Below are 9,785 nucleotides of genomic sequence, written 5' to 3'. Positions count from 1 at the left end.
GAATTTTTTTCCTTTCAGTTGCAGGATTGGGCAAGGTCTTGGCCCAGTTTTTCAGCATTGCTTTTACTCTTCTAAGTTTTTCCTCCCAAACAAAAAATGGGGAACCCTTGACTGGGTCTTTCCAACAGTCTCTAACCTTTTGCATGAAGTCTGCCTCTTTAGTCCATAGAGAACTGAATCTAAAAGGGATAGGACCCAGGTCCTTGGGAGCAAGCAGCTCAAGACTTACGGGCTTGTGATCCGAAACACTGCTATGAAGGATGTGCATTCTAGCCTCTAGCCCAAGAAGAAGGAAGGAGCTTTGAACAAAAAATCTATCAAGTCTTGTCGCTATATGACCAGGACCAACTCTCTTATTTGACCAAGTAAACTTACCAGTAACAGGCTTGATGTCTAGCAGGTCCCAGTCCTGCATGAGATCCTCCGCCCATTCTCTTGCCGGATCCCTTACAATGCTACCTCCTATTTTTTCTGGCGAGAGAAGGATGAGATTGAGATCTCCGGCTATGATGATATTTTCCAGATTCTCTAGATCTACCAGACTTTTTATGGAATCCCAACAATTTTTTTTCTCACCTACATTGTTAGGAACATACACATTGAATAGACAAATGATCTCCTTGGTTTCTAAATGCTGCATTTTTAAGAAAATCCAATGAGTATTCAAAGTATCAGAGATTAATGAGAACTTATTAGGATTCCACAGCGACCCAAGCCCTCCCGAGGCTCCACAGGTAGAAATTTCTTGCGCTCCGCTTTTATTCCAATCTTGTTAAACTTTTCATTGCTTCTTACTTGGGTCTAGTGCCCATACCCCTACAATTCCAGGAGACTATCTTCATCATTTATTTTTGTTGTGATGGGCTCCCTTGGAGCCCTGAGGTTGGTTCCTCGTCGTCTTCGAGGTTTAAATCAGGGAAAATTTTAAGAACCCCCCCTAAATTTACATGTATAATAAATGGGCGAATCTCCATGGTATATAGGAAAAATGGAAGGCGATTTTATCAATAATATGATATGTATATATAATTTTTTGGCGAATCTCTCACGAGGCATGGCGAATATTTTACTCAATTATAAAATCTTGTGTTTATTGAATACACAAATGAAATCATTGCATTTCTTTAAAATATCTTTTGAAATATCGATAACCTAGTGGGAGTAGGATAAAATTCACCCGTGCCATTCACAGAAAGCATGAGAAAAAACCTAATACTATATATAAAACCAAGAAAAATTCAAATTCATCACTTCTAGGGACCTCGTAACCACCCTGCTAATACACAAGTATGTTCCGGTTTGCAATTAGAAAAATTACCCAAATTACAATCTATTTACTCCAACATATGTTGGAAAGTTATAGAAGGATGACTAGTGCAATCAATCCATTCCTTTTAGCCCTGGATTTGTTTCAGTTTAAAATAGAATTATACAAATATACTTGTCCAATGTCTATGCTTTAACCATTCACCTTAAGATGTTTTTACAATATAATTTCCTAAGTCTATACCAACCTATATCAATTTTAACTCCACATCTACCACTCTTAGGGGGATGAAATCTATTTATCCCTCTGAGCACTTGGTAGACCCAGAATTAAGATGGATCTAAGATGATAGAATTTCCCCTTTAAATAGTCTATGCTCACATGAATACCATGGTATTACCATGCGTCAATACCATGGGTTATCATAAACCTGGAGCTTAAAAATTACTATTAGTAATTTATAAAAATTAATAAAATTAATAGTTGATTTTTATTTTATTTTTCATTTTAACCAAGCTAAAATGTTTAACATACATTAAATTACAACATCCATTTTTACTCTTGATCGGATCAAATATTTTTTCACTCTATGCTAGTTTGCATATCACGATATTTGATACCTCTTGGGAGTTAGTAGATCCAGAGTAAAGATGGATCTATGCTGGTTTAATTCCCCCATTTAAATAGGTTACATTCCAGGTGAATACCATGGGTCAATACCATGTGCCATTTTGGTGAATACCATGGGTTAATACCATGTGCCATTTTTATTTTTATTAATACTAATATTAGGGTTAATAATGTTTTTTTTGCATGGTATTAATAACAATCTAGTCCATGGTATTTGTCCCATAGTATTTTGCCCATAGGTTTCACCTAAATATAACACATTTTTTGAGTGTTCTTAAATATAAGGTGACTTATGGAGTAAATATAAAAAAATGTTTTATTTGTTTACCATACCTTTCGTTTATTTATATTTTTATTAATTTACCATACCTCTTTTACAAATATGGTATTTGGCCCATAGGATTCACTTAAATAAAACCTCTTTCTTGAGCCTTCATAAATAAAACGAGGGTTATGGACTAAATATAAAAAGAGGTTTTATTTATTTACCATGCGTCTGGTTTATTTATATTTTTATTTATTTACCATACCTTTTGAGTAAGTATAAAAAGACGTTTTATTTATTTACCATACCTCCACTTATATTTTTATTTGTTTACACCCTTGCATGTATATAAGGTGACTTATGGAGTAAATATAAAAAATGTTTTATTTATTTACCATACCTCTCATTTATTTATATTTTTATTAATTTACCATACCTCTTTTATAAATATGGTATTTGGGCCTTTAGCCCATAGGATTCACTTAAATAAAACCTATTCTTGAAAATGGGCGAATGGAAGGTTGTAACTCCTAATTTCAAGGACTAAATTTACCTCTTTTACCCTCTCCCTTAAAATAAGGTGGGCTATTTGAGGTGATTTGTAAAAATGTACTATGATACAAAATATTCGCCCACTAAAAATTTAAAACCCCTTAATTTCGCCAAAGGGCGAACATTCGCCCCTAAAACTTTCTATGGGGGTTTTTGCCAATAGCTTCTCTAGAGTTGGCTAGCTGCCCTGAAGCTTGTCGTTGTAGGTTTCTTGTTCTATTTTTTCCCTTGCAGACTTGCGTCCTCTTGTGGATATTCTGGGAGAGGATTGAGAGTCTCTTATTTCTCCTTCTTCTTCTGATTCCTCAAATTCTTGGGTTTCCTCCTCCTCTTCTGAGATCTTCCCTTTGGATCTCTCTGCTACACTTCCACCTTTGATCGAGATGGAGGGGGAAGCTTTGGCGGGAGAAATTTCCTTTGGGATCTCTACCTCTTGGGAGGTCATGATTTCAGATCCTAGGAGCTCGAATTTGTTCCCTTGTCCTTCCATGGTTGGTTTCTGAGCAGGACCCGTCTGCGGGGCTTTAGCATTTGCATTTGCAGTCTTCTTGTGAGAGGTTTTGGTGCGCTTTACCTGGTTCTAGCCCTCTTCTTTCGCTTTTTCTTCCACACCGTTAGACAGACAGCCTCTAGCAAAGTGACCATAGACGTGGCATTTCTGGCATTTGAAGGGCAGCTGCTCATAATCAAGTTTCTGCACATGAGTCCAGGGACCTACGATTATTTTGATGGCTTCCGGTAGCTCGACCTCTAGATCTACCTCCACGCAAATTCTAGTGCAGTCATACTGATCTTTGTTGTTAGCCCTGTCTATAAATTTTCCTAGGGTGTTGCCTATGTGCTTTAGAGAATCCCAATTCCAACAGTGCACTGGAAGGTTGGGGAGTCTCACCCACATCGGGACCGCTGTGGGCACATCCACTGCCGGATCGAAATCTGGCATCCATTTATTCAAATACAGTCCTTGAGGGCCCATGAAGTAAGGTCCATTTCGGAAAATCAGATCCTTGTCCTCTTTTGTAGTGAACTCAAACAAAAAGTAGCCTCTCCCGAGAAAGTATGAGGTTACTTTGTCTTTTGTCAAGGGTGCCCAGTTCTTGGCAACCCAGTTCTCTGTGGATTTTGGGGGAGGCTAGAGCCCTGTGAATTGGCTGACGAGGTCACGATCCGCAAGAGACATAGCAACTTGGATTTGCCCTTTTTGCAGGAGAGAAATCTCAGGAATGTCATCCAGTTTCTTCACAAACTTTGCAGCTTCCAATTTCTTCTTCTTAGGCAAGGAAGCCAGCAGGGATTTGAATGCATCAGTGGCAGAGGGCGGAGGGGGAGAGATGGGAGGCCCCTAAGGAGTACCCAACGCCTCCATGAAGTCAGACGACCTTGGAAGGCCTTGCCAAGGCAAGATGGCCGCGGCCCGCAACACAGACCAGAACCTCAGCAAGATCGTGCGTGCAGTTGCAGAGCATTGGTCGTGAATAGTTATCTTCCCTTTCAAGGATTTTTGGCATTGTTAACAATGTAGTTACAACCTCTTATCATGCACTTTTAGGTAGTGAGCATAGTAGACACATCCCTTCTAAAAATTAGCTACCATCACTCTTACCATTATATATACAATGTTTTTCGCTATTCTTTCTGTTATCACCAAATAGGGGTTTATGTTGTTCCTAGTCATAGTCTTAGATGAGTGTCAAGTTACCCTATGTTTTAATGGGTAGGTGGTAGGTTAGGAGTCTCAAAAGTTTAATTTTTCATGTCCAAATAAAGTCTAACATCCTTTTTCCATGTTTCATGAGTCCTAAATTCTTTTTAGAAACTCATAGCTTAAGCCATTTTGAAAATTTTTGGAATTAGCCCCGAAACCACGTTTTCGTAGTGTAGATAGTGTAAAATGTCTGTTTTGTGCTACAAAAACGCTGCTCTTTTCTTAGCGCTTTTCCCTACGCGCTACGAAAGCGGGAATTTGTAGAACAGTCTTGTCAAACATCAATCCGTTAGCATTCTATTAAAATTTTCATTATTAGCTGTCAGCTAGGAGTCAGTCCTTAAGCATGCCACCATCCAAACTCATCATTTCAAATTTAGGGCTCTTTATGAAAGATATTTTCATATTCGAAAGGGCTGGCTAGTCTCATCGTTTTAGTTTGCATGCAAACCCTCAAACAAATGTTTTTCGAACAGTAAGCTTTGGTAATTTTCCACCAAGGTTTTCCTCATCCATAATTTAGGCGAGGCTGACCACCATTGGAAAGCGAGGCTGATCAACAGAATTTCAAAAGAGGCTGGTTTTGTCACAGAAATTCAGAAGGAAAGATGACAGAGGAGAAGAAACATCACAGGTCTGGTCGTTGCTTGAGAACAGACCCTGAAAGCACTGAGATCTTGATCAGAGACAAAGTAGCTGTAGAAGCCTTCAAGAAAGTAGGATACTGGAAGTTTTGTAAGAAATTGCAGGGAGGAGATATTCAAGTGACAAAGGAGTTTGCACTACATTTCACTGGCTCTAGCACAAAGGTCGGAATGCTGAACTTGCAAATTTCCCCAGAGGTCATAGCGTTGGTGACAGAAATTCCTAGGGGGCAAGAGACATGGTTCAAAAACTTCAGATTCGACATGGAACCATGTAAGGTGTTCCTAAAGCCATAATTTTCAGAAACTAACTTAACCAAGGCAGTTCCCAAAGACTACATCAAGGACAACTATACCAACTTGCTCTTCAACATTCATCGTTATTTCGCCTATGAAGGTAGATATCAAAAGGTTTATTCATATCATTTTAAACTCCTGTTACTTTTTACTGGTATGATTTCTCTAGATTTGCCTTACTTCTTATTTCAAAGTGTAGCTAAGATGACAGATAAAGTACAATTGAAATCTCAAGGATGTGAAACTTCCCTGTTTCATCATGGTCTAATTAAACTGATAGTTCTACATGAACTCAAGAGGATCAACAAAGAATGGTCTTCGTTTTTGTTTTTATGTGACTTTGGAGCAGAAAAACAAGGTGTAGACATTAGCCCTAGGGTTAAAGGAACTCCATCAGCAGAAACCAGCAAGTCTATAATGTCCAGGGCAAAAAGGTATATTAAGTTGAAACCTAGGAAGCAGGTGAAAGAACAAGCAAGCAAAGCAACAATAGTCATCCTTGAAACTCCTAAATATACAAAGTAAAAGATGCCTGAGGTTAAGGGAATGACACAAGAACAGTCAACTTGCAAACCAGTTCAAAAGATATTGACTAGAAGTCAAATTGGAAAGGAGAAAGGTAAAACAGTGCTCGGGAGAAGGTTCCAGCTTGAAGGGTGATTTAAATGATATTTTAAAAGAAATTGATATTGCAGAATCCCCTTTGGTGCAGGCAGATGTGATAAAATCTTATCAAGGAAAGTCAAAGAAAATGAAACCCTCCAAGAAATCGGAATTTGAGGATGATGTCACAACATTTGTTTTCAAACCTCAAAAACCATTAACTAGGCAATCCAAGAAGATGTAAGAGTCCAATATTGAGCTGGGGAGAACAGAAGAAACATCTGCTGTTCAAGAAGAGTTGATTGACATTCCGTCTCCAAGACCTGAAGGTGACAAAAGCACAGTTCCTGCCACTCAGACAGAAAAAGCCAGTTATGAGGATATGGAAGAAAGGTTAAAAGCTGCCAACAATGAAATTTCTAGACTAAGAGTGAGAGCAAGAGAGCATGCTTTGAAAGGACAAATTTTAAAAGGATGAAGGCTCTTTGGGAAGCTGAAAAGGTGTCCAAACCAAAATTAGTAAATAGTGAAACTCAATACTTTACCTGGATTGTTCCTGCAATCAAAGAAGCCAGATTTGTAAGGAAGATTAATGCTCAGCCGAGAGCTACAAACAGGAGATTGAAGACCTAGAAATACAACTAACCAAATCTGGAAAAGGGTCTACAACAATAATGAAACAGGGTGTTGAAAAGGGGCAGTGAAGGAGATATATTAAAATAGTTTTGGCACATAAAAAGAGTTTTGGCATATAAAAGGAAGAACAACTGTAAAGAAGAACATCTATAAGGGTAAGTGATTTTGATTTTTGGTTGATCATATCAGTCTTCATGGAATTTTGAAAAACTCCCAAACTATAGATTTTTGAAGGTCGTGTTGAAAAAGAGCATACACAACAGTTTCATAGTGCGTTGAGGACATCATCAAGCTCGAAGACATGGGTGGGCAACTGATCAAAGAAAGTATTGAAGTCATAGATAAGGTTGTTAAAAGCATGTTTTAGGAGTTTCACTCCTATTTGTATTAGGATTCTTAAAGACAACTAGTTGTCAAATTGTAATTAAGTAGTTTGTTTTATGAAAAGATAGGTGTCTAAGTTAAGAATTCGAATTCCTCTAAAGATGGATCACAGTATCCAAGGTTGTAAAACTCTATATAAAGCTTGAGAATCGAATTCCTCAGGGTTGGTAATTTCATTAGCAAAAGAAAGTTGTGTTATTGTAAGAAACTATGGTTTTTCAAACTTAATAGAGATCAGTTTGACTACTCAAGATTCACAAGGAGTTTATGTGTTTGATGTTCTTATGGCCTTTTTCAATTACTTATTTGTAGTGGTATGAGTTTTTGATACTTAGAATTCATTGGAAAATGCTCTAACTTCCTTCACATCCTTGTAGACTGTGTTGATTCACTGTGATACTGTTTTATTTATAAACCTAAACTCTAAGTGCCTTGACTTCCATGTTTTGCTGATCATGTTGTTTTGTTGAAGACTATTTTGACTCCATAGCCCAATATATGTTTTGCTAATATTTGATATAACCAGTTATACATTTTTGTCCATTTTTATTCCTAGAGTTAGCCATCTAATCATTAATCAAAAATCTTAAACTATTTGAGAGAGCCCTCTCAGGTTGAGGAGGCTAAGCCTCAACCAAAAGGTTGGTTTGAAAGAGTTACTCAGAGTCTACTTGATCAGCAACTTATCAAGGTCAGATTTTGTGATAACACTTTCAATAATAAAACTTGGTTGCTTTTTGTGTTAATGTTATATTTCTCATTTTGTTCTCAACATAGTTTGGATCAATGGTATCTAAAAAAATCCACTCTCAACATAGTTAGGATTAGCGATATCTAAAGCAATCTATTCTTTATTGTATTTTTGTGCATATCCCCTAAGAAGTAAGATTACAACAAGTTGGTTCTCAAGATAATTGATCATGGTGAATATTTTATTCACTAATCTAAGCAAACTCACTTGGTGAACAAACTAAAGAAAGATGAAGACACAAGTTAATTTTGATACCATATGTTAATTTTTGAACCTGTCATATGCTTCGATGCACCACTGTCCATGTACCATGTAGTCTCGTCAATGGCACCCTTGGAGAAATGAGATACCAAAGCAAAATATTCACTCTCCAATATTCTTGAGAGTTCATCCAGCTCATAAGAGGTAGTGACACTTATTATCTCCTTCCCCTTCTTATTCTTCAAACACTTTGTCGAATAATGACAATATTCACCACAACTAAAATACTTCAACTTATTCAAGTCCTTTTTCTTTCCCTTCATCCTCCTTGCAAGAGCCACATTATCATCAAAACACCTTCTCCTTATGAAGGCCTGCATCTTGCAGTTTCTCCTGAATGAAGTCATCCCACAACCTGTTCCAGCTTGACAGCTTCTCTCAAGCAATAATCCCTTTGATGGAGGGCTTCTATTCCTTGGTAAACCCTTTCAAAGTTGTCCTCACTATCTTAGAATCTAAAAAATTCTCACCAACAGTATCAAGCTCATCTTTGACTTGATATAATCTCGTCAAATATGACATCATTGCTTCTGTATCCGCCATCTTGGTGCTCTTTAACTTGTCCTTCAATACCAACAATTGGTTCTCATTCTTGTTATGGAACAAATACTGAAGAGATTTCCACATCTCATGGGCATTGTTCGTCCTCGACATATGAGGTATCAAATGATCCTTGACACCATCTAAGATGATAAGATTCACCTTTGTATCCAACTCCTTAAGGTCAGTTAGTTTCTTGATCTCGTTGTTGGCAAAATCACATATCTTGTTGACCATCAAGACCAACTTAACCCTTTCCTTCCATAGAATATAGTTAGACATCCCATCCAACCTATCCTCATATCACAGACCAACCGACAACTTCGTCATTTCTATTGTTATGAACATAAATTATGTAAAAAATATGTAAATATAGATAATAAACTACATCAAAACGATGATTAATTAGCGATTAGTTTACTGAAGAGGTGTGTCCCCAAAGGACACGACCGTTCATAAAGGGACCCCTGCCTAGATTTGTAATGCAGGCCCTCATTATAACATTGATCATCACTTATATATATATATATATATATATATATATATATATATGTATATATAAACTACATCAAAACGATGATTAATTAGCGATTAGTTTAGTGAAAAGGTGTGTCCCCACAGGACACGACCGTTCATAAAGGGACCCCTGCCTAGATTTGTAAAGCAGGCCCTCATTGTAACATTGATCATCACTTATATATATATATATATATATATATATATATATATATATATATGTATATATGTATATGTATATACATATATGTATATATATATGTATATATACATATATGTACATATATATATATCTACATGTACATATACATATATACATATGTATATATATACATATATGTATATATATATATATAAATACATATACATATACATATATATATATGTACATATATATATATGTATATGTATATATATATATATATATATATATATATATATATATATATATATATATATATATATATATATATATATACATACATATATCTACATATATATATATATATATGTAGATATATGTATGTATATATATATATATATATATATATATATATATATATTACAAATATCTCTTGTGTATTTTTACATTTAAGCCAACAAGTTATCAGTTTGGATGCTTCAGTGGTATAGGAGCCATGGCACACAATATAATCATGCGAGTCTTTGAACGTTGTTCGCCGCACAATATGCCATCACATTTACGTCCTGAATGTGTTGAGCAGTTTAGTAAA

The sequence above is a fragment of the Pinus tabuliformis genome, chromosome 1_2 (assembly GCF_031772625.1).
Source record: "Pinus tabuliformis cultivar Carrire ecotype Pingquan chromosome 1_2, CPIR1, whole genome shotgun sequence".
Taxonomy (NCBI): Eukaryota; Viridiplantae; Streptophyta; class Pinopsida; order Pinales; family Pinaceae; genus Pinus; species Pinus tabuliformis.
The sequence above is the reverse complement of the archived record's forward strand: the minus strand, read 5'-3'. Positions refer to the sequence as shown.